The following is a 24,640-nucleotide window of genomic DNA, read 5'->3' as shown; positions in this document are numbered from 1 at the left end:
AGCGGTGGGCCCCCCCCCAGATGCTTTGGTTATCCAATTAGGCGAAAAGGATTCAGCTTACAGAAAGGCAGTCGACTTGATGTGGCATATCTTTAGTGACTTTGAGGAACTTAAGGCCTCTTATCCAAACATCACCATTCTTGGGGCCTTGGTGATGGAAAGCCAGGTTTGGGGAGAGAGCAGGTGCCCGATAGCCACAAATAGGGCTAGGATAGCCTTGGATCGGGCGGTGGTGCGTAAGGCCTCTTATCCAAACATCACCATTCTTAGGGCCTTGTTGATGGAAAGCCAGGTTTGGGGAGAGAGCAGGTGCCCGATAGCCTAGGGCCTCTTATCCAAAAATCACCATTCTTGGGGCCTTGTTGATGGAAAGCCGGGTTTGGGGAGAGAGCAGGTGCCCGATAGCCACAAATAGGGCTAGGATAGCCTTGGATCGGGCGGTGGTGCGTAAGGCCTCTTATCCAAACATCACCATTCTTGGGGCCTTGGTGATGGAAAGCCAGGTTTGGGGAGAGAGCAGGTGCCCGATAGCCACAAATAGGGCTAGGATAGCCTTGGATCGGGCGGTGGTGCGTAAGGCCTCTTATCCAAACATCACCATTCTTAGGGCCTTGTTGATGGAAAGCCAGGTTTGGGGAGAGAGCAGGTGCCCGATAGCCTAGGGCCTCTTATCCAAAAATCACCATTCTTGGGGCCTTGTTGATGGAAAGCCGGGTTTGGGGAGAGAGCAGGTGCCCGATAGCCACAAATAGGGCTAGGATAGCCTTGGATCGGGCGGTGGTGCGTAAGGCCTCTTATCCAAACATCACCATTCTTGGGGCCTTGGTGATGGAAAGCCAGGTTTGGGGAGAGAGCAGGTGCCCGATAGCCACAAATAGGGCTAGGATAGCCTTGGATCGGGCGGTGGTGCGTAAGGCCTCTTATCCAAACATCACCATTCTTGGGGCCTTGTTGATGGAAAGCCGGGTTTGGAGAGAGAGCAGGTGCCCGATAGCCACAAATAGGGCTAGGAAAGCCTTGGATCGGGCGGTGGTGCGTAGAGTGGCAGCTCTGGGTGGGTGGGTCATTGACCACCCGGGCAACTGCGAGGCCCTCTACCGGCTTGATGGCGTGCATCTTTCAGATGCGGGAAATGATATTTGGCTTGATGGCGTGCATCTTTCAGATGCGGGAAATGACATGTGGCTTACTGATATAGCAAAGGGGGTAAGAGATTGGTTTCAGGCATGAGAGTATTGGCGGCGAGCGATTGCTCGTGTGGCGGTAGGCATTGGTAAGAAGGGGTTAAGAGGATGTGTGGGGGGGGAGGAACGCCATCACCTCCCCCCAGTGAGCGAAGGGTGGTCCGTTAAAGGACTCTGGGGGGCGTGGCCCTGTCCGAAGCCTATGGAGGTGAGGGCCAAAGGCACGCCCCAGAGCGGTGACCCGGGGGAGCTCTTAGTCGACTTGCCTCGGCGGGAGACTCCCCCGATTTAGTGTTAACCCTTCCCCGTGTCTCCAGCAAATGGGCTGGAGCCGGATAGTCGTTAGGACCAATGCCTAAGCCAATGCCTCTCATTCCTGAATTCAATAAAGTTGTGGCCTAATTCGCCCATTTAACCTTAAACTATGGTGTCTCGTGTCTTTATTTATCCTGGTGGGGGGCGGGAACTCGCCACGCAAAGCCACTTCTGGGCCTGCCCCAAGAGGTGGGGTTGCGGGCTTCACGCCCACCCCCCACGTGAGCGGGGGCTGGTTTCAGCCCCCGCGAGAGCAGAGAAATCCCGGCCGTGTCTGCCCTATTTAGGGCCGGTGCAGAAGGGGCTCGCCCTCTTTTCGCCGGCTAGCCCCACGTTTTCCCACCCTCCCTCCCTTTAGGTAGGCTTTAGGTAGGTCTCTGACTTTGCTATGGACTTCGGTCTGTCGCCACATGGGGCATGGTAGGAATTTTTCCCAATTGGCAATTTATAGCCATTTGGTTTTTCGCCTACCTCGTAGCAACTCGTCACAACTCTTCGGCATTGGCGGTAGGCATTGGTAAGAAGGGGTTAAGAGGATGTGTGGGGGGGGAGGAACGCCATCACCTCCCCCCAGTGAGCGAAGGGTGGTCCGTTAAAGGACTCCGGGGGGCGTGGCCCTGTCCGAAGCCTATGGAGGTGAGGGCCAAAGGCACGCCCCAGAGCGGTGACCCGGGGGAGCTCTTAGTCGACGTGCCTCGGTGGGAGACTCCCCCGATTTAGTGTTAACCCTTCCCCGTGTCTCCAGCAAATGGGCTGGAGCCGGATAGTCGTTAGGACCAATGCCTAAGCCAATGCCTCTCATTCCTGAATTCAATAAAGTTGTGGCCTAATTCGCCCATTTAACCTTAAACTATGGTGTCTCGTGTCTTTATTTATCCTGGTGGGGGGCGGGAACTCGCCACGCAATGATGATGAGAGCAGCACATCGTGGAAGGAGAGGTATTGCAATGTCCAGAATGTTCTTCATTTCAGTGATCTGTTACTATCTCTGCAGTAAAAAAGAGTATACTTGGACAAAACCAGTTGCTGGTGTGGCTGAGCCTTTCACCGATGGGGCCAGGTAATCTTAGAGCCTGGACGTAATGGCCTTTAGGGACTGCTCCTTTAGACAGATATGCCCATTGCTTGAGTTGTGAAGAACACAATTAACATGACTTTGCCCACTTCCTTGTTTACAAACGCTTATAAATTCCTAATACAGTGGTACCTCGGGTTAAGTACTTAATTTGTTCCAGAGGTCCGTTCTTAACCTGAAACTGTTCTTAACCTGAAGCACCACTTTAGCTAATGGGGCCTCCTGCTGCTGCCGCGCCGCTGGAGCATGATTTCTGTTCTCATCCTGAAGCAAAGTTCTTAACCCGAGGTAATATTTCTGGGTTAGCGGAGTCTGTAACCTGAAGCATATGTAACCTGAGGTACCACTGTACGTTCCAGCAACAAATATCACACCCACACCATAAGCTTAAAGCACATTTATGCCACTTTTAACAATCATGGCTTCCCTCAAAGCATCCTGGGAACCAGCAGCAGCATGGTGTGAGAGGCTTGGTGCGATGTGGCATGTGTAAGTGGAGCCAGTCTGTCATTCCCACTGCCAGGCTCCCCACTTCGCACCCCTTCCTGCTGTCTCTCAGTAAGAAACAGCAGCTTGCTATGTTGGGAAGCCAGGAGAGCAATACTTTCCCAGCTGCACAGCCTCTAGATCAGCCTTTCTCAACCTGCGGGTCCCCAGATGTTGTTGGACTACAACTCCCATCACCCCTAGCTAGCAAGGCCAGAGCTCAGGGATGATGGGAGTTGTAGTCCAACAACATCTGGGGACCCACAGGTTGAGAAAGGCTGCTCTAGATGCTACTGCTGAAAACTATAGTAAATACCCACAGAGCTACATTTCCCAGCACCCTTCACAAACTACAGTTCCCAGGATTCTTAAGGAGAAGCCCTGTGCTGTAAGTGCATGGTGTAGATGGGACTACACCTCATACAGGTAGACCACAACTCACAGCCTGGGGTGCATCATGGGCAGGTGTGCAGCTGCCCCCCTAGATCAAGTTAAACAATAGAAATACTTAGCTAACTGACCAATCACGTCGGTTCTGCCCCCCCCAACAAAAGGCCTCCCCCCCCGTAAAATCCTGTCTACACACATGGGGTGCTTGGAGTGGGGCTATATCTCTGGCCCCACTCCATGAACACAAGAAGGATCAGAACTCTGATAATGGGGAAGTATCACTCTGCTTGGAAATGCAGAATAACAATGGTGTGAATTTTGCATTATGTGTCAGTCATTGTTAATAAAAATAATAATAATAATTAGTTATACATTAGCCCATGGCTACTTTCAAATATGTCACTAGCACAAATGAATTCATCGATGTAAATGTGCATATTCAAAGACAAGCCTGGAAGCTCAAGAATTAAAATTCTTATTTTTCAGATTTGAGAAAAGAGAAAAATATGAGAATTGCTCTGAGTTTTTATGCAAAGTAAAAGATAAAATACTTTTAAACACAGTAGGATTTTATGCCTATGGGTGTTTGTAATAATTGTTTACTCTGAACTAATGCTGGATTGAGGAATCCAAATTGCATATCTAACTTTCTGAATTGTACCATATCTCCAGCCTGCACTGTCAAACTGGATGGATTTCTCTCTTTCAACCAAAATAAAGTATGGAGACAGAGATCCAACAAAATGGGCATTTCATCAACCACCTTTGTCCACATTTAAAATGTGAGGCTTATTATCTTTTCTTTCTTTCTTTCTTTCTTTCTTTCTTGATTAGATTTGTACAGTTGTACAGCTTTAGCTCAAACATTAGGCATAGAGAAAAATAAAGCAGGCTGGGCAGAAAGTATTCATAATTCTCATTAGAAGTAAATGGATACAGGCATTTATTTATTTACTCTCTTATTTATTTATTCCCTCATTTTATTTATTTAGAAGATTGATAAATCACCTACCGAAAGGTGTTTAGTTACAATTGTAACTAAAACACAGCTGAAATACACAACACAATTAAAAAACAAGCTATACATAAAATCATCATTAAAACACAAAACCAGTAAATGTTTAAAGCAAATATAGGTAACTAAATTATATGTGGGAGGTAGGGGGGCTTGCTAGTTCATAAGCAGAGTTCTCTGGGCGACTTACAACAAAAATATCAAAATAACATTCATTTTCTTTCTGATGAGAAGATCCCAACGCCTTTCAGTCTAGAGCTCTTTGTTACAGCTGAGATAAGGCCTATTTGGCAGTGTGTGCAAGCACTTTGCACATGTTCAGAGGCATTCCATTTGCTCATATTTCACAGATTCTCAGCATGGGCCCTGGTGATGAGGCAGATTCAGGGCCAAATCCCAGAGAGCAGTGGCTCAAATTAACCCCGGGGTTCTCCTGCAACAGCAAAATGAATGTGAATATGGGGGGGGGGTTGCCCATGATCCTTGGGCAGCTGTGGGACTCCAGCATGCAATGCAGCTCAGCACTAATGCCAGTCCTGGACTCCCATGTCTTGTTTTTCAAATCTCACCCATCAGTTCAAGCAGCACCAGGTGGCTATATCCAACCACCATTTTAATTACCCATGATGCCCCATTGAAATGATGCTAGACTCATCTGCCCAGTCCTGTCCTGAGGCCTGCCTCTGCCACCACCAGGTACACCTGGCAGGCCTCTCCACAAAGAAAGCAGCATTCCAAGGAGCGCTTTCTGCAGGGCCCATTCAAACGTTTCCAAGCACAATTCAAAGTGTTGGTGCTGACCTTTAAAGCCCTAAACAGCCTCGGTTCTATATACCTGAAGGAGCGTCTCCACCCCCATCGTTCTGCCCGGACACTGAGATCCAGCACCGAGGGTTTTCTGGCGGCTCCCTCACTGCGAGAAGTCAAGTTACAGGGAACCAGGCAGAGGCCTTCTCGGTAGTGGCGCCTGCCTGTGGAACACCCTCCCACCAGATGTCAAAGAGAACAACAGCTACCAGACTTTTAGAAGACATCTGAAGGCAGCCCTGTTTAGGGAAGCTTTTAATGTTTGATGCATTACAGTATTTTAATATTTTGTTGGAAGCCTCCCAGAGTGGCTGGGGCAGCCCAGCCAGATGGGTGGGGGATAAATAATAAATTTATTATTAGTAGTAGTATTAGTATTATTATTAACCTGGTGTTAGCCTGGATGCCTGTAATACTGGAGCACTGAAAGGAGCATAGAATGGATACAAATGCATTGTCAGCTGAACTGTGACAGTTCTGCTGTGCTTTGCCAATTTATCTTTGTAACAAGCTTTCTGAAAATTCTCACACAGTCATCTCCTCACTAACTTTTACTTCTCACAATGAAAGTTCCCTATGATATTCTTGCGGAGAAGCTGGTAAAATGTGGACTGGATAAGATAACTGTGGATTCGTAGCTGGTTGACTGACCAAACAAACCCCCAAAATGCTCACTAACAGTTCCTATTCATCCTGTGAAAAAGTGACAAGTGGAGCGTCATCTTTATTTGCAGATGGCACCAAACTAGGACGACCTTAACAGATTGGAGAACCAAGCCAAAACTAACAAAATTAATTTCAATAGGGACAAATGTAAAGTTCTACACTTGTGCAGGGCATTTTGTTAAATAACCATGGTTTCTCCCAGAGAATCCTAGGAACTGTGGTTTGTGAAGGGTGCTGAGAGTTGTTAGGAGACCCCATATTTCCCTCACAGAGCTACAGTTTTCAAAGTGGTTTCCCTCTTCCCAGGGAACTCTGGGAATCATAGCTCTGTGAAGAGAACAGGGGTCTCCTTACAACTGTATAGTGAAGATGGCTACCTTGAGGGAAGAATTGACTACATGGCAGCAAAATGGCTAATATAATGAGCAGAAAGAGAGAGGCTTTTTGGAATCTGGTTTCTCCAGACCACCGCAGTTGTGAGAATAGATTTTTATGATCTGGCTGAGTTGATTATGTCCCTGCATTATGTCATTGCACCAGCTCCTCTGCCAAGAAAGCTCCTGCAGCTGGAGAGATAGGGGCAAGATTTGCCATTGGCACATCCATTATTTATCTCGTTCCACAGGAGCTTTGTTCTCAAGTTCTCTGAAATGTCATTGGGACACTTTGTCATGGCTCTCTTCTCTGGCGTGTTTGCAAATCCCTCCTAGCTTGGTGCTGTCTGCAACTTCAAGTGATGTACAATTTAATTATTCCCTTGCAACATTTATGAAGCTATTAAAGCAGGCAGGAGCCAATTAAGGAAGGGAAATACGGTTTAGGAGAATATAGACTGATGCTGTTTCAATGTCATGCTTTGATATTCTCCCTTGGAGGACTGCTGGGAAAATGTGCTATTTGAAAATAACTACAAAAAAGACTAGTCGTTTTCACTGCTTCCTGTGGTAATTCTCCAAGAAGGCCTGATTTATGCGGTCCCTGCCCCTAACAGTTAATGTATGTTTATGCTTAATTAGCCCCTGATCAAACTTTTCGACTTTCTTTTCCAAATCACATTAAAAGGTAATTGAAAATACTCCTCAGGTTTCACCTTCCTGCTGGTTCCCTCTCCATCTTCCAATATGGCTATTTGGAGGGGTATTTTTGTTGCTGTTGTTTTAAACATCTCTTTCCTCCTCAAAACTTTTATTGCTGCTAATTAGGGCCACCTCCATATTAGGAGAAGGTTTTTCAGTCACTTCAGGCACATGGCATTATTATTGCCAACATGAGCTTTGTTCCTGTGCCTTTAACATTTCATTGCCATTTGGCTTTAATTTCTCCCCTCTTCTCTGTACCATTGCATTCAAGTATAAATATACCTGCTGCCAACTGAGAATAACTCCATGTCCTCTGTCCTCTCCTAAATTTCTGTCCTGTCATGGTGCTGTTGAAGGCATAGAAACAGGATAGTATATATATATATATATATATAGAGAGAGAGAGAGAGAGAGAGAGTTAAGGGGTATCACAAGTGGGAAGATCTGTTGAACTTAGGCCCCGCTTGTGGGCTTCCAGTAGGCATCTGGATTAAACCACAGAGCCTAGGACTTGCCAATCAGAAGGTTGGCGGTTCGAATCCCCACGGCGGGGTGAGCTCCCGTTGCTCGGTCCCTGCTCCTGCCAACCTAGCAGTTCGAAAGCACCTCAAAATGCAAGTAGATAAATAGGTACCGCTCCAGCGGTGGTTCCCTACTAGTGGGATGCTCTCCCCAGGGAGGCTTGCCTGGCGCCATCATGATATATTTTTAGGTACAGTGGTACCTCGGGTTACATACGCTTCAGGTTATATACGCTTCAGGTTACAGACTCCGCTAACCCAGAAACATTACCTCGGGTTAAGAACTTTGCTTCAGGATGAGAACAGAAATCGTACTCCGGCAGCGTGGCGGCAGCGGGAGGCCCCATTAGCTAAAGTGGTGCTTCAGGTTAAGAACAGTTTCAGGTTAAGAACGGACTTCCGAAACGAATTAAGTACTTAACCCGAGGTACCACTGTACTAGCCAAAAACTTTCCTCTATAACCAGGCTTTTGGCCTTTAACTACCTGTGACCTTTTAGAAGTGGGTGGGATGTTTTTTAAATGCATTCCCCTACCTGGTTTTAATTTAGCTATGTGGTCAGAGGGGGTTGTTTGGTTGGTTGTAAGTTGCTTTGCGTTGCCTTGGGCAAGATAAAGCAACTACCCAATTTAATAAAAATAAAATACAGACCATTCCACACACAAAGACATATGTCCATGGCTTGTGCTGGGAATTGTAAGCAATGCATAACCAGCTAGCTACTCCATCGCTGTAATCTGGCCCTGGCTCATACAGAAAATTCAGAGCACAGCTTTTTGTTAGGAACCCTCCTTAAAAACACAGGAAAACTCTACACCCAGATACAAACAGCAACAAATGATTCAACCTGACAACTAGCAGGAAAGCTGCGTATACTGTATTCTCTTTGTCAGGTGCAATTCCCCTTCTTGCTCTGTAGATGGAGCACCTCCATCTCTAGCTGGTTGCTAGGCAGATTTCTGAGCAGAAGCATTGTGCTGGATAGCTGTTGCCGGGGTGCAATGCAAAGCTTGGCACCCTTTTTTGCTGTTGAAGCTGGCATCAGTTCTTTCAAAAGCTTCGGGAAATATTACAGCTTGGTGGGAATTCTGCTGGCTTCCTATAAAGCTCCTTGAAGCCTTCAGCGTAACGAAAGTGTACTAGCGCAAGTTGAGTGCCGCAGAATGCAATAATCCTAAAACAGGGAAAAGACCTTTTGTGCAAGACCGCCAAATCGAGTCTAATTGTGCATCCTGAATTTGTCACTCGGAAACAGTGAACGTCTAGAAGCACTGTTTCTGCTTGAGTATTGGGTATACAAGCCCTCTTACTCAACAGACTAAATCAAAATCAGCATGAAAAGTTGAGTGTCAAAGGCCCCCTCCACTCTGCTGCTTTGTGTTAGGTGCCTTCTGCAACGTGCTCTTGACACAATAATAGTGGATTAGGGGTTCTTTAATTCTGCTTTAGTTTGTGCTTCGATGCTTCCCCAATGTTACCACATTATTGCTGTATTGGAGGGGGCGGTGATACAATGGAAGCAAGAAAAAAGAAACCAGAACATTTGTAGTATAAAAAGTTATGGGGTTTCAGCAGAAGTTGCAGAATATGCACTGAATGAAACCGCCTTGAAACTTTTGCAGGTACAAGCAATATTGAAAGGTGGGTGCCATATGACTGACCCAACAGCATCTTGTGCTCAGACCATCGTGAATCTGCCATAAAAAGGACACCAGAAAGTGCCCAAGATCTTGGGAACCTGACATATAATTCAGAAACACTTGCTATTGATAAAACCAGGCTAAGTCATTTGATTATTACTTTTTTCCCCCCCAGACATGTCCCAGACTTTATTTACTTCCAGTCATCACTACTTTTCTTCTTGTTGACATCTTCAGTTGAATCATGTTGATTGATGGAGAACGACATAGAGAAAGGCAAAGAGGACCAAAACATACTGGAACAGAATATATTTCTTCTATTAAAAAGTGAAAGCAGCCAGAACAGCTTCCTGAGCTGCACTAAGTGTTTCTCTGAACAGGTGGACAGACTATAAAGCAAGCAATGCAGGTAATTAATTTGCATAGGTTTTTATATTATTATTATCATCAAAGAGTTAGAACTAAGAATACAATTAAAACATCAAAAACTTCAGGGATTTGATTTGCTTATCAGTCCCTTTGCCATTCTTCCCTCAAAAGAGCTTTAGAGGTAAAGTGCATCTCCAGCCCAATCTTTTTGGCTTCTTCCACATGCATTAATTCCCCAAATAATATTAGAAGCACAGCTGCTTCCTTTGCTCCCAAGAAAAGCTGCCAGGTGTTGAAAAGAGAGTTGGCAAGCAGGCAATGGTGTGACAATGCCAATTGCTAAAGAGGTTCCCTTATGGAAGGAAGAATGTGATGCTATTCACCTCATCTTGCTGAAAATACACTCTCCCTGGAAGAGAAAGAGAGATGCAGAACTGGGGGCTGGCCATATAGCATTGCTCTCACTTTGGATGTTGCACAAACCTGTTGTTCCCATTTAAAAACAGGTCATCTGGACCATCAACCACAGTGTCTATTTCAAGAGATAATGACACAGCCAGCAAGCAGCAATCCCAGATATAGTATGAGCCCAGCAATTGTGATGATGTTTACTTCACCTAACCTTTTTGAAGAACAGCAGGTAGACATTTTGTATGGAAGAGAACGCATAGCTGTGGTGCTGGCTCCCCCTTCTGGAGTTAAATATATTAGCACCTTTATTCGATCAGGTTGATTGGGGAAAGAGTGGGAGAGACTGTTTAGTTCAGCCATTTTCAAAGTTGGCTAAGAAAGAAAGATTCATTAAAATGTATTTCTATCTCAGAATCCCCCAGCAGTGCACTTGAGCATTTGGAACACTTTCCTCCCCTATCACGTCTGTCAGAGAAACCTGCTGGAGGCAGAACAAAAACTTGCCGGGCTGAGAGCCAAGTCCCTTCTCTGTGACTGACATGCTTAGGACTCCTTCAAGGTGCCGAGGGAAAAGGCAATAGGAGTTTGATGAACCTGTAAAATTCCTATTGTGTGTGTGGTATTTCTTCTTTTCAAACACACACGTCTTAGATATTGTGAAAAGCGCTTTAATTAATCCATACAAACACGAATTTAATAATAACTAATTCTCAAATAATATTTATTTTCATGCTGAATTTAATCTTTCAACGTGCGTATGAAAGCATTTTCCATTTCTGTGTTTGCCAAGTAATGAAGGAAATCTTATTAAATGTAAGTCCGATCAGAGGCACCTAAGAGCTATTTCACACATTATGCAGAGGAACATTTGGGTTTGCTTTCAACTGTCTACTGAACAATACAGCTTATCAGTCATCCCTGATAACCTCCTATCCAAAAAATCCCCTCAGACGTCAGATGTTTTAAAACTACCCCTACACTATTGGGGGGGGGATAGCTTTGCCAACCACAATTTATTACACAGTTAGATGTTTGGAAATTTCTAAAGCCATCACAAGATTCAGACAGTGTTTTATTATAGTGAATCTCTAAATCCTCTTTCTAGGCACCTATTGTGTTGTAAAAAAATACTGATGTTTTAAAGAAACAACAAAACAATGAATGTGACAAGCTAGAGCTCCATGTCCTTTTGAAACACCCCTTGAAAAATAGAGATTACCCTGTATTGTCTTGCCTAAGGCCAGTCTGTTATTAATAAGTTTTCTCATAACCACAAGAAGTTAATATGGTAGCTTAGTTACAGACTGCAAAGCATAAAATAATAGCAAAGCTTCTTGGTGCTAGCAAATATTTTTATATTTCAAGTTGGGCTACAATATGTCCTAGGGGCCGTGGGAGCTTCGGCCCCCACAGTAAAATATTTGAGGGGGCCAGCCCCCCCCAAGTTGATGGGCATTCAAATGTTGTGTGTGCACTGTGTCATGTGATAGATTATGTGGAGTGGGGTTTAGCTAGGTCCCCACAATATTTTATTCAGGTTGGCACCCCTGCTTGCTGCCACTGCTAATAGGAGGAGCTTCAACGAGCAAACACAGGTGGTGCAATAACAGACCCTGCAAGTGTCCCTATTTTCCAGAGACAGTCCCAGATTTACAGAAGCCATTTTGGTTTCTGATTTGATCCTAGAATGTCCCACTTTTCCTTAGGATGTCCCTATTTCCATCAAAGAAATGTTGGAGGGTATGGAGATATGCAACCCCCCAAGCAAGGAGATCAGTAACTATACAACCTTTAGAAGGCATCTGCAGGCAGCCCTGTAAAGGGATTTTTTAAAAAGTTTAATGGATGGCGTATGAATAATAACATTATTATAATTATTATAGATAGGACGTCCCTATTTTCATTGGATAAATGTTGTAGGGTATGCAATAAGTCGGTGCATCTGGCAGTTAATCACAAAGTTGGTGGTTCAAGCCCACCCAGGGATGGCTGTGGGCAAGATTCCTGCATTGCAAGGGGGTTGGACTAGATGACTCTTGGGATCCCATCCAACTCTACAAGTCTACACAACAGAAACAAGTTCCAGTTACACAAGGGCTGCGTTGCTTTAAGGTTTATTGTGGTGGCACCAGCTGTGCCAAAAATGTCCCTTTAGAACGGTCCATTTTCGCTGCTGTTGTTTAGCTCTGAAGGAATCTCCGAGTACCACTAGAGGGAGCGAAGACTGCTGCAAATGCACAGTACTTGTGGGTTTTCCAATAAAAACATACACTGCAAGAATGACTGAGCCTCTTCCTGCCTGCCCAGAACCCCTATCTGATTATTGTGCAGCCCTACTGTGGCCTATTGTGCAGGGCATAAACATAAGAAGCAGACGCACCACTCAGTCACTAGATAGCTGATTTTCTGCGGGAGTGGGCCTCCACTCTCCTTTTCTACTCTCCTTTTTCGGCAGGCCAGCAGCAGGTGTTTGACCGATGCTGACTCGGCTTGCTTCTCTAATTTCCACGATGAAAAATAATCTGAGCGGAGACGTGCCTAGCAGTTCTGTACCATCTTAATCCTTTGCACTCCACATGACGTGTCTATCTTTCTTGCCTCAACAGTCTGTGCTAGTTTGGAGTGTTATTTTGAAACTTCCAGAAATATGAGGTCTTGATTGTTTTTTTAAATAATAATAATTGGTGTCGTGTTTGCGTATAAGCTAAACAAGCTATTGCTTAGGGCCCTACTCTCTTGGGGCCCCCAAAAAAATTTAAAGGGGAAAAACCTGGTTGTACATTTCCAAAATATAAGATAAAAAAACAAATAAAATAAAACCTACATACAGCAACAGTGGCAAATGGCTTTCGATACCTATTAAGTCCATAAATTACCATACAGCATATATTCAGTGACAATTTGTTGTTGACAAAGGACAGCTGGACATATAAAAGGCCTCGTTACCTTCAGTAGCTTAGGGCCTCTTCAAACGTAAATCCGGCCCTGATAATAATAAAGTATTTAGGTCTCAAGCCCTTTTGACCACAACAACAATGTTGAAACTCAAACTGTTCTCTCCCTGGAGCAGGTGCTATTACTGCAGCGTTAGCTTGGATCATTCTTTGCAATGTGTCATCACAATTATATATCAAAATAAAAAAAATTCCTTCCAGTAGCACCTTAAAGACCAACTAAGTTAGTTCTTGGTATGAGCTTTCGTGTGCATGCACACTTCTTCAGATACACACATGTGCATGCACACGAAAGCTCATACCAAGAACTAACTTAGTTGGTCTTTAAGGTGCTACTGGAAGGAATTTTTTTTTATTTTGACTATGGCAGACCAACACGGTTACCTATCTGTAACTACAATTATATATGTTTAAGTTGCCTTTGAGCGACTTAAACTGGTTGTGCACAGAGCAGCGAGGTTAAAAAGCACAGATGTGTAGACAGAAATGTTACATTTAGGGTTTCTGTACAACAGCTTGGGATAGGTTTAAGCAGACACAGTGAATCCTAACCATGTTGACTCAGAAATAAGCCCCACGGAACTAAATAAGGTTTACTCACCGGGATTAGGGTTGAAGTTTTGCTTTCTTACCCATGCCGGCTTCTATAAATAATATAAGCACTTTTTTGGGTCAATGTTACTTTTAAATAGAAATAGCAAAACAGACCTGTTGATTGATGTAGTGTTAGCAGATAGAATGAATAGAAATTGGCGAGAAGCAGGGTAATATTTTAAGAGTGTTTGCTGCAATTGCTGGTTTGTCTCTTACAATAACCAGGGATGTAGATGTTGTTCCTGAGGAATAAATAGTTGCTTTTTTTGTTATGAAATATTAAGAAGGCAAGCTCCACCCGGCAATCCAGGTCTCGTGTTACAGCCTCCAGTTATTTGGGGTTTCTAGGAAGTAAATCTTCAAAAAGTCTTGGAAACTTATTCCTGGTGGGGAAGTAAAAGAACTAATGAGGGAGCATTTAACTTTGATGCTTCGCATTGTTATTCTTTCTTACTAAGGAGCATCAATGCCAGGAGACCCGACCCTTGAGTGATAAAACACCCTTGATTGTTGGGTTTTCTCATAAACGTTCATTAGAATCAATTCTATGCTACTTCCCCACAAACTTTATACCAAGTGGCTCAAAATGTTCAGAAAATGAACAGTAAAACAGCATAATAGCGGTTTATATCTCTGCCTGTCAAGTCAGAGACCACAATTCAGTTTCCTCTTTGGGATATGGCATTGACTTCTCCCGCCTTTTTAATTGGATTCTTCTTTTCTTTTCTTTTCTTTTTTAAAGACATCTAGTCCAGCTCTTTAGCATTATATTATTTGTTAAATTGTGTGAAAGCAAACTAACATCAAGGGGTAAAAAAATAAAATAAAACATTGGTGCCTCTCCCCGTCGGGGAATCGAACCCCGGTCTCCCGCGTGACAGGCGGGGATACTTACCACTATACTAACGAGGAGCTGCTTGGAAAAGTGACTTCTTTAGACCTCATGTAGTTGGCGTTCTATTGTGACGTCCACTGTATCGCCGCGGTGAGATAAGAGATCCGGGCAAGAAAAGGGAGCCGCGTCCTCGGCCCATAAGAGCAGAGTCAGAGAAAACTCGAAAGCTTTCTTCTATACTGTACATGATTTGTGACATTTTAGTTGGCCTTGATAAACGTGGATACTGGAGGGGAGAAAGGCTTGGCTATGAGGGAGTATCGGGGTGGGAGATGACGGCGGAGGGGAGGAAGGAGGCAAAAGAACAAGGCGGGAAAGTACCGGTAAGTTGTAGTGAGGGGATATTGGAATGGACTCCTGTCAGGGGCAGCCCCACAACCGGGATTTATTTCGGGTGGGGTAGGCATTCTGTGGGGAGGGGTTATTTATTTACTTGATGGGGGGCAGCGGCCCCATGGACGTAGGCAAGGGGGGGCCAGGGAGGGGCAGCTGCCCCCCCATCAGTGAAATTCAATGCATAACAAACTGAGGTGTTCTCTTCCCCCCCCCCCCACACACAAAAGGCCTGCCCCACCTCCACAAAAATGCTGGCTTCGTCCCTGCCCTATAACTCTCACGCTCCCTCACACCCTCAGCAGACTGGAGCTTTTCCCGCCTGGGGAACCCGCAGTCGCTTAGCAGAGACTCAAGTGCAATTATTAGCTTTAGATTAAAATATCTCTTTTTCATCCGCCAGACTCTTACATTTCCCGCGCTCCCCACCCCCGCTTAACTTTCCCAACCGCCGTGTATTTTTGAATTGGGTATCTTTCAGCTGTCGCGCTCAGCGAGTTCTGCAGCCCTGCCTGCCACAAACCACCAGGACCTCGTGGCGCAACGGTAGCGCGTCTGACTCCAGATCAGAAGGCTGCGTGTTCGAATCACGTCGGGGTCAAAGGCTTTTTTATTTTTAAGTATTTCCTTGTAACTGCCAAACACCCGTAATACAGAAAGTGCTTCTTGTGCTAGATGCTGCTATTATTTACGTAAGTGGTGATTGTAGCCATGTGCCTGTATAAGCATTCATGCATACACCCCCACTAACATGTAAATCCATTTGCAAAGTGTGTTGGCCCATTAAGCCCAGCAGTGAACTTGCCCTGGCTCTTGTAGCTGCTGCTCTTTGTGCATATGTGAATGGACAACAGGTGACACTTGCATTTTGCCTCATGGGTGGGCCAGCCCTGTAACTAACCCTATAAGGATTTAACTTCAGAAGTAAGGGTGCATGCAGCATCCCCTTCTGTAACTAAAAAAATCACACCTTGCATTTTTTTTTGCTAACTATTGAAGTAACTTCTGCAATCCTTTATGTGACTACTTCAGATATTAATTTATGCACAGAAAAACAAACAAAGTGTTATGAGTTGGGGACAAGAGTAGGCTGTATGCCTCAGTCCCTTCTAATTCCTGGTGAGGTAATGTCCCCCTAAGTGTGGGCCATTAAGATAACAAAGGAAGTGGTTCTGAGACAGAAAACAAATGAGTGGGCTGCCCTCCCTAAATTTGCTGATTGTTCAAAGACAAAGGCCAGAGTTTAGTTGTATATGTGATGTAGAAGCTGGACACAAGTGGCAGGCTGAAGCCTGTGAGGGAAAGACATGTTTGATTTCTGTTTGAATCCAAGACTGCAGCTATGGGAGAAGCAAGACCCTCTTGGGCTGTTGATGCTGTGAGCTGTCCATCATAGGCTCAGGTTGTATATATGTGTAAACAAACCATATATCATAAAGACACCGCAGTCTCCACTGTGCTGTCCCTCATTCCAAGGAAACTGAACCCTGAGTAAATGCCTGGAACCTCTGCAATCTCGTACCACTCAGAGACTGGGGTGGCATGCAACACTGGTGTAAGAAGTGGGATTTGTGTTTCCTGGAGGAGGACCTGTGAGTGATGTGTGCGTGGGTCAAGATGGAGGATGAACAGCAACACTCCTTCAGGTTGATGCTCCAGCAGAAACTCCAGCAACAGATTGAGCGGTGTGGGCAAATGATCCAGCAGCAGAGCCAGTGGTTTGTCAAAATTAAGCAGTTGCAAGAAGAGTATGTGAGAACCCTCCTAGGGGAGAAAAGTGTAACTCCATGCAAGGTGAGGGCCCTGCCTGACCATATGCTACAGGGGGTTGAAAATGACCCCGAAGCCTGGCTGCAAGGCAGCCAGATTAAAGGGGTGGCTGAAGAGATCCAGAGTGTGGATGGGCAGCTGATGGGCTGGGACTGTGAAGAGATTCAACCAGTAGCTGAAGGCAAGGAGGAAGACAACCCTCCGAGAAAGATGAGCTGGCTGGAGCTGAGGGGCTGCTTCTGATTTATTTCTCCACTCCCTGGATAGCCACCTGGAACCTCTGGAATCTGACACCACTCAGAGATTGGGACGGCATGCAACAATAATATTTCAAAATGTAACATCAACAGGAACTTGAATTCTTTATCAGAAAGTGCTGAAATGTGTGTGCAATTGAGAACAGAAAAATGATGGGCAAAGGAAAGGTTGAGTAGCCCCATTGCTTCCTGTCATATTCCCTCTATCCAAAGCTGTCCTTCTTTAAATTGACTGGCTTCTATGGCAAATCTGTTACACACATTTGCATGTAAAGGCAGTTAGGCCTAAGAAGACTGATGAGGTGTTATTTTTAACATCTACTGTTATCCATTAGGCAAAAGATGCTTCATAGGCTCTTGAGTTCGATGGAATCTTTATGAGGCAAAATGACTATTTGCACAAAAACAATTTTTGTACACTTTCCACCAATTTATCCGATCCCTCCTTCTGTGCCTGTTAGATCAATCCATCAACCTCTGATGGATGAATTAGAAAGGACTGGATCCAGCCTCACTTTCACTGCACATGTGTTCTAGTATCCACACTCAGCAGAGTTCCATCTCAACGCAGCTCCTTCCTTGGAAGTGTCTTTGGGATTGAAGGTACACACAGTAGGCAATAAACACTCATAGACATCATAAAGATTCAGTCAAGTGTAAAGGTTTACTTGGCAGACATAAAAACATATTGGTAGCAAATATATACAGACATTCACCACTGCCATGGTCAAGGCATGTTTAGAGTCCAACAATAATCAACACAAAAAACAGCGACAATTGGTTGTTGACAAAGCACATCTGGACATATAAAGGGTCCCATTACCTTCAGTAGCTTATGGCCTCATCAAACCTACCGGTAAACCCGGCCCTGCAAACTGCTCATGCTCATAGTTACAGTTCCCACAGAAAATGTCCTTGCATAGACAAAACAGTCTCAGCCTTCTGCTGCTGCTTCTCTGTTCTCTGTTTAGGGAACAAATTATTTTCGCACACTGAGAGACTATCCAACAGTGCCTATGAAACTGAAGGGTGTAAGCTATCCAATCACCGCATTGTCATGCTGGGGAAAAACTGCACCTGCTGGGTTTTTCCTAACAATCATTTTATAAAATACCAACAACTTCTGTCAAGAAAAAGGTATCGATTATAGATAATGTATAATCCATGCTTTCACAACATATCCAGTTGACTGAACCCATATAGAGGTAGAATCTATGTACTCTATGCTCAGTGCAATGTCTGCATAGAACCTAAACATATACAGATTGCTTGCTTTGAAAAGCGTCATACTCCTCTTGAAGAAATAGGCTCATAGTCTGATTGTGCTCCTGGATCTACCACTGTCACTACAGGCCCAGGCAACCTTAGTGGCTAGGAGTGCCTTTTAACAGCTCTGTCTGAAAGGAAGCTACAGCCATTTCTGGGCTGGAATAGCCTGACAACAGTTGTCCGTGCACTGGTAACCCCTAGACTGGATACTCCAACACAATCAAAGTGGGGCTGCCCTTGAGGTTGACCCAGAAACTGCAGCTAGTGCCAAATGTGTCAGCTCGGCAGCTCAAAATATTGCCATCACGTTACTCTGCTGTTGAAAAAATTGCCCTGGCTGCCAAGTAGCTATTGGGCTAAGTTCAAGGTGCTGGTACTGGTTTACAAAGCCTTATACAACTTCAAACCAGGATACCCAAGAGATCATCTTATTCCTTATATTCTCAGCTAATCACTACACTCCTGCATATACAATCTTATAAAGACATCTGTTTCACACAATATATAGGGTCGTAAGGTAAAGGTAAAGGTACCCCTGCCTGTACGGGCCAGTCTTGACAGACTCTAGGGTTGTATAGGGTCGTAGGGAGCACCTATTTGTAACTCCCTCCCATTACATATCAGACTGGTGCCGTCTCTATTGTCTTTCTGTTTTAAGACTTTCCTCCTTCAACAAGTGGAGATCCTAGTTGGTGTCTATTGCATTTGACATTGTTTTACATGTTTTCATGTTTTATATATAGGCAATTGTTCTCTATATATTCTTATTGTGCAGTGAATTGCTTTGAGATGCTTAATAAAAAGTGATTAATAAGGTATGTATGTAGGTTTTGTCTTCAGGATTTGAAAGTTATCCTCACTCCATAGGGTTTCTGCTCATGCAGAGAATGATTCCAGATTTTAGGAGGCTCCTGCAACAGGAGCTGCAGGGGTGGTTGCTGCTGCCACCCAGCAACAATAATCATGGCAGTGAGCTCTGATGGGGCCATTAGGCTTTGACACATGCCCAAGTGTGCTGCATGCCAGGCCTGGTGTCAGCCTTAGAAAGCACTATTACATTTTTTTATCTGAACAGAAAATGAACCTAATCTGATGTTAAAAAACATTTGGAAAGCTGAAGCAAAACACTAAGATCTGTGGAAATTGAAATTACAGTGGTACCTTGGGTTACATACGTTTCAGGTTACAGACTCCACTAACCGAGAAATAGTACCTTGGGTTAAGAACTTTGCTTCAGGATGAGAACAGAAATCGTGCTCCGGCAGCGCGGCAGCAGTGGGAGGCCCCATTAGCTAAAGTGGTGCTTCAGGTTAAGAACAGTTTCAGGTTAAGAATGGAACGAAGGTACCACTGTACTCTTAACCCGAGATACCACTGTACTCTTCTTTTTTAAAATGTATTTTTTATTAAAGATTTCTTGGTTTACAAAAGTATGTGCAATGTCTCTTTTTTCAAGTTACATTTTATACAGATCATACCCCACCCCCACCCACCATGGCCCCCTCCACCTCTTGAAATTACTCTTCTGATCTGGTTCATGATCTGTATTCTCTTTAAGTAGAATACTGTACTGACAATCCATTTCAAAGCAGGAATGTACAAGGCAGTATTTAGTAAAAACAGGCATGCATTTGTGTTCCTTTTGCAAAGCTGGACTAGACCCATAACAAAAATCAAGGAGTGTTTATGGGAGGTTATTTGGACTTGTATAAGTTCCACTTATATGCTATTAAATTGTAAGAAAAGTCCTGTTAAATCAGACTAAAGGCCTCCCTAGTCCAGCATTCTGTTCTCACAATGGCTAACCAGATGCCCATGGGAAGCTTACAAGTAGGACATGAGCTCAACAGCACTCTAATATGACATTTTTGTGGGGGGCTCTCTTCTGAAATAAAGCTTCTATAACTGTGTCCCTTGTTTAACACTGAATACATTTTTAAACAGAATTTGTCTGAAGGCTCACTAATAAAGTGATTGTGCCTTTTCTTTTTTGTACACAGACACAAGCTTTTATGCACCAAACTTGGGTAAGCACCAGATGATCTTTCACTGGCAGCAAAGACCCTAATTATCCTTTTCTAATTAAAAGGTTTGTGGGAGCATTAGCAAAGAAGAGAGATGACTAGCAATTAATGAATGGCTGACACAGCACATGCAAGCACTCTGAAAAAGACATTGAACCCACCATGATGTTTCTCTACCACATTGTTCATTTTGCTTGTGCACAGGCGTGAGGGATGTACTTCACTCATAACCAACATTTTAAAGAGAACACTTAGAAAATTGCCAGTATAGCAAGCTTTTTACATTTTTAATTTTCTAAAATATGTAATAATTTCAGGTAAATTGGCAAAATGCATTAGCATTTCTCTCTCTCTTTTTGTCTGATGAAAAAAATAAAACATGGGAAATCTCTTCAGGGCCTGGACTAATCTTCCTCCTCAGCTGACTCCCACATTTTCAGGTGGTGCTTCAAAGGAATGTGACGTGAAAATCAACTATGTCTTCACAACCAACACAAACATCTATCAGCCCGTTGTTAAGTTCAAGTCATGGGGGTCTGCAGGCAGGGTAAGAAGGAGCACTTCCCATCACCCAGATGGAAATCTCCAGATTCCAAGCGTTACCATTTTAAGATTAAGTTCCTAGGACCTGAGATACATATGAGGCAGAAAGTGCAGACCTCACTTGTTTTCTGAGAACCTAGCCTGATGGTGCCTTTCAGCGCTTTTAGCTAATGAATGAAATCATAGCAATGATTTGATACAATGGAAAACAAACATGGGCAATTAGACAAAGAGAAGGCTAGACTGAAACACCTGCTGTTTATAGACTCAAAGAGATGGAAGCTTTTTACTTGTTTTCAAGCCTTTTCTGCTAGTCTTTCCTGGTGGACTGCTGTCCCACAGAAAACAATTCAGATAGCTCAGATATTAGTGTACCTGTGATTTGAGAGAGGCATGTAAACCCAAAAATAAATGGTAACAACAAAGACAGGAGTTCATGAGCTTTCTGAGATCTTAAAGGTGGAAATGTGATTTCCTCCCTCCCTGATGTTTGTAAACATTTTCTTCTGCCATTGCCAATGCATGTTAAATCCATACATTATGCCCATCCTGCAAGGGATTGGGCTGTGGCTGAGACCATGGATTATGCTCCTTCAAAGTAAACCAGCATTGTTAAACCCATTTCGCTAGGGAGAGAGGATTAGAGTAGTGTATGTATTCCAGTTTTATTATCCTTGCACATTGATGGTTTTTGTTTTTTAGGGAAATACAGTGTTTGGCAGGGTTGTAAAGTTGATTATATAGCAGTAGTGCAATTAAGGGTTGGAGGAGGATGAAGATTCCATCAGTGAGTAAAAGGGTATTTGTTTGCTTATTTTATTAGATTTCTTACCCCATCCCTGGATGAGTTACAATAATAAAATACACAATTATAAAACAAATAAAACAGTTACAACCATAAAACAAGGAAAGTGCCAAACAGTTCCATGTATAAAACAATTAAAAACAAGTCTATATATAAAACATGTTATCTGGACCAGTCTACTTGTACAGACAGCAAATCTACTCATTGAGAACCAATGAAGGGGTAGACCAAAAATAAGTTTCTCAGAAACCAGGTCTACCCAGACCTCACCACCGTTCAGCCATCATATACACCAGAAATGGCAACCTGTCCTATAATCCTTGTCCTATGCACCTATGCATGCATGCATGTGTAAATATATACATATGAGAAGCGGTACTCAGTCTCAGAAGTCAGAGTAATGTAACTCTTCTTAAGTCTTTCTCCAGTGTTAGGTTTTATGATGCTGAAAAGCAGGGTATCTTCTACTCTCCCATGTAAGATTGTTTTCCATTGCATATCACAGTATAGTTTGCAGTTGATACCTTATTCACTTTTGTGTGAGAGAGAAAGTGTATGTGAAATGACAGCCTGGTGTTTACACCCATCACCCTTGACTCCTGTGAAGATAATATTCTGCAATTACTGTATTGTGGTTTGTGATGTTCTACATAGCAATTAGTGTACTCTATGTTGCACAATGGTCTGCTTGTGCAAGATGTCCCATAACTAAGCTTGTTTGTCTACTAAGTCAATCATAAATGTACAAACCATGTTTATTCTTTTCTAAATTATTTAAAACAGGAAGTCTTCTAGTTACAGGAGTTGCACAGGAACTAGTAACACAGGATGTCTTACAGAAGGCCCTGTAACACAGGAAGTCCTAGTGTAACACAAGAAATATTACAAGAGGCCCTGTTGTCTCACCTCCAGAAGAGGTCTGGTTGTTGGAAATGTGAAATGGGGTCTTTTCTGGGCAGTACCTGGTTGTGGAATTTCTTCCCAAAGGAGGTGAAAGTATCAGGGATGCAGGTGGCGCTATGATCTAAACCACTGAGCCTCTTGGGCTTGCTGATCTGAAGGTTGACGGTTTGAATTCCCCACAACTGGGTGAGTTCACGGTCCCAGCTCCTGCCAACCTAGCAGTTCGAAAGCACACCAGTGCAAGTAGATAAATAGGTACCGCTGTGGCAGGAAGGTAAACTGTGTTTCATGCTGGCCACATGACCAGGAAAGTTGTCTTGTTTGTGGACGAACGCCAGCTCCCTCGGCCTGAAAGCAATATGAGCGTTGCAACTCCATAGTCGCCTTTGACTGCACTTAATCTTTCAGGGGTCCTTTACCTTTACCTTTTTGCCTGGTTATGGAATTTCTTCCCAAAGGAGGTGAAAGTATCAGTGGGCACTGAAAACATTCTTATTTCACGAGGCTTTTTTTGTTACATTGTGATTTTTGCTATTTTATGTGAATGGCTTTGTGGGTCCTTATTACAGATTAAATAATTTACAGTATAATCCTATGCATTTTTTGTCAAAAGTACATCTCACTATGTTCAGTGGGGCTTCTGCTCAGGAAAGTGGGCACTGCAAACCCCATCATCTCTGACCATTGGCCATGCTGACTGAAGCTATTGGGAGTTCTAGTTCAATATCTGGAGGGACACAGGTTAGTGACTCCTGGTGTATAATATTGCATTTAGATATAGAATTATATTGAGGTTGCACCAAGTAGATAGAAGAGGGTATAGAAAAAAGTTTAACAGTGTTATTTGAATGTTTTATTGATTAGTTATTACTTAAATGTTTAAAATTGTTGTTTTTGACTGTTTTTACTGGTAATTTTCTTATTTTACTCTTTGTAAGCTGCTTTGCAGTTGTTGGGTTTTTTCTTTTCTCTTTTTACAATCAAGTGGTATATAATAATGACAAAAAATGTTTTGAGCTAATCCTGAAAATACTTAATGGTGAATGATGTAGATCAAAACACATTCCTTAATGTGAAGGTACTTTTTGATAAGCTGAGATTCAGAAGTTATCAATATTTATTTTAATGAAATTGTAAACAAAATATTAATTTTATATCGCCTAAGTTTGATGCTTAGAAATGATAATTTGTATCTTGTTTAATGTTTATGTAGGTCAGCCTCTCCCAGCTTAATGCCCTCCAGATGTTTTGGACTACAATTCTCACATCATCCTTGACCATTGGCCATGGCTGCCTGAAGGGAATTACAATGCAAGAAGTGATTGAAATTTTCATTCTTAAACATAAAACTTAGGGAATAAGAAATTAAAATTCTGTTTAGATTGCAATAAAAGAAACATTGATAACTTCCAAACCTCAGATTACCAAAAAGTCAATTGTGCCTTCATCTTAAAGAACTGTTTTGATCTCCCCTTCTCACATTCCTACAAGTTTAGAAATTCTGGCACAGTATTGCACAAATACTTTTGGCTTCTTCTTTCAACATACTTCGCATTTTTAGGCACACATTCAGCAGTTCCTCCCCCCTAACAGTTGAAATACTTAATACAGTTCTATAAACCCAGTTTTAGGAATGTTTGCTCAGATGTTAGTCTCAATTTTAGTGTGGCTTACTCCCATATGTGTGCATAGAATTGTACGCTTAATGTAACCATTTGTTTGATATTCTTGGAATCAAGCGAAATTTTAGCTTGGTGTTTCTGGTATCTTCTCTCTCATACATCCTGGATATTGGTTTACATTATGGATGCTCGGTATTATTTTATTAATACTATTGCTACAAGTTTGTCATGGCCTTTGGCTAGAACATGGGTTGGCAAACTAAGGACCGCAGGCCGGATGAGGCCCAACTGCCTTCTGGATCCGGCCCGCGGATGGTCCGGGAATCACTGCGTGGCTCACCAGTGTGCGTGTTCTTTCCCTCTTCCCCCCTCTCCTTCACATGGCGGTGCCTCCTCCTTCCCAGCTTCTCCCCGCCCTGCCTAAAGGAGGAAGGGGCCTGGGCTTTGTTGGTGCCAGCAGCAGCAGCAGCAGCAGCAGCAGCAGCAGCGCTCGAGCGGTCGCCATTTTAAGCAGCCCCTCTCTCGAGCCCTTTCACGTGCTGCTCATCGTCCCTCCGTCGCTGCCAGCCCCTGCCACTCGCAAGACACAGGTAAACAGCCACCAGGGCTTGTGGTTCTCTTGCATCATTTCCCCCCGCAAAATATAGTCTGCCCCCCCCCAAAGGGCTGAGGGACAGTGGACCAGCCCTCTGCTGAAAAAGTTTGCTGACCCC

General features: G+C 43.7%; 1 protein-coding gene and 2 long non-coding RNA genes across 4 annotated transcripts in view; 2 read left to right on the top strand and 1 right to left on the bottom strand.

Annotated features, from left to right (window-relative positions):
* The window catches only part of IKBIP (IKBKB interacting protein), a 427,064-nt gene that overhangs the window by 358,270 nt on the left and 44,154 nt on the right, over positions 1–24,640 (bottom strand). The window lies entirely within an intron of this gene.
* On the top strand, positions 338–1,606 carry LOC310688126. Its single transcript, XR_014516791.1, has 2 exons — positions 338–646; positions 732–1,606. It is a non-coding gene; the product is annotated as an uncharacterized lncRNA (long non-coding RNA).
* On the top strand, positions 13,298–19,351 carry LOC310687627. Its single transcript, XR_014516495.1, has 3 exons — positions 13,298–15,426; positions 16,772–18,542; positions 18,609–19,351. It is a non-coding gene; the product is annotated as an uncharacterized lncRNA (long non-coding RNA).

This window comes from Podarcis liolepis (assembly GCF_965112155.1).
Source record: "Podarcis liolepis genome assembly, chromosome: 10".
Lineage (NCBI taxonomy): Eukaryota > Metazoa > Chordata > Lepidosauria > Squamata > Lacertidae > Podarcis > Podarcis liolepis.
This window is presented reverse-complemented; position numbering and strand designations above follow the sequence as displayed.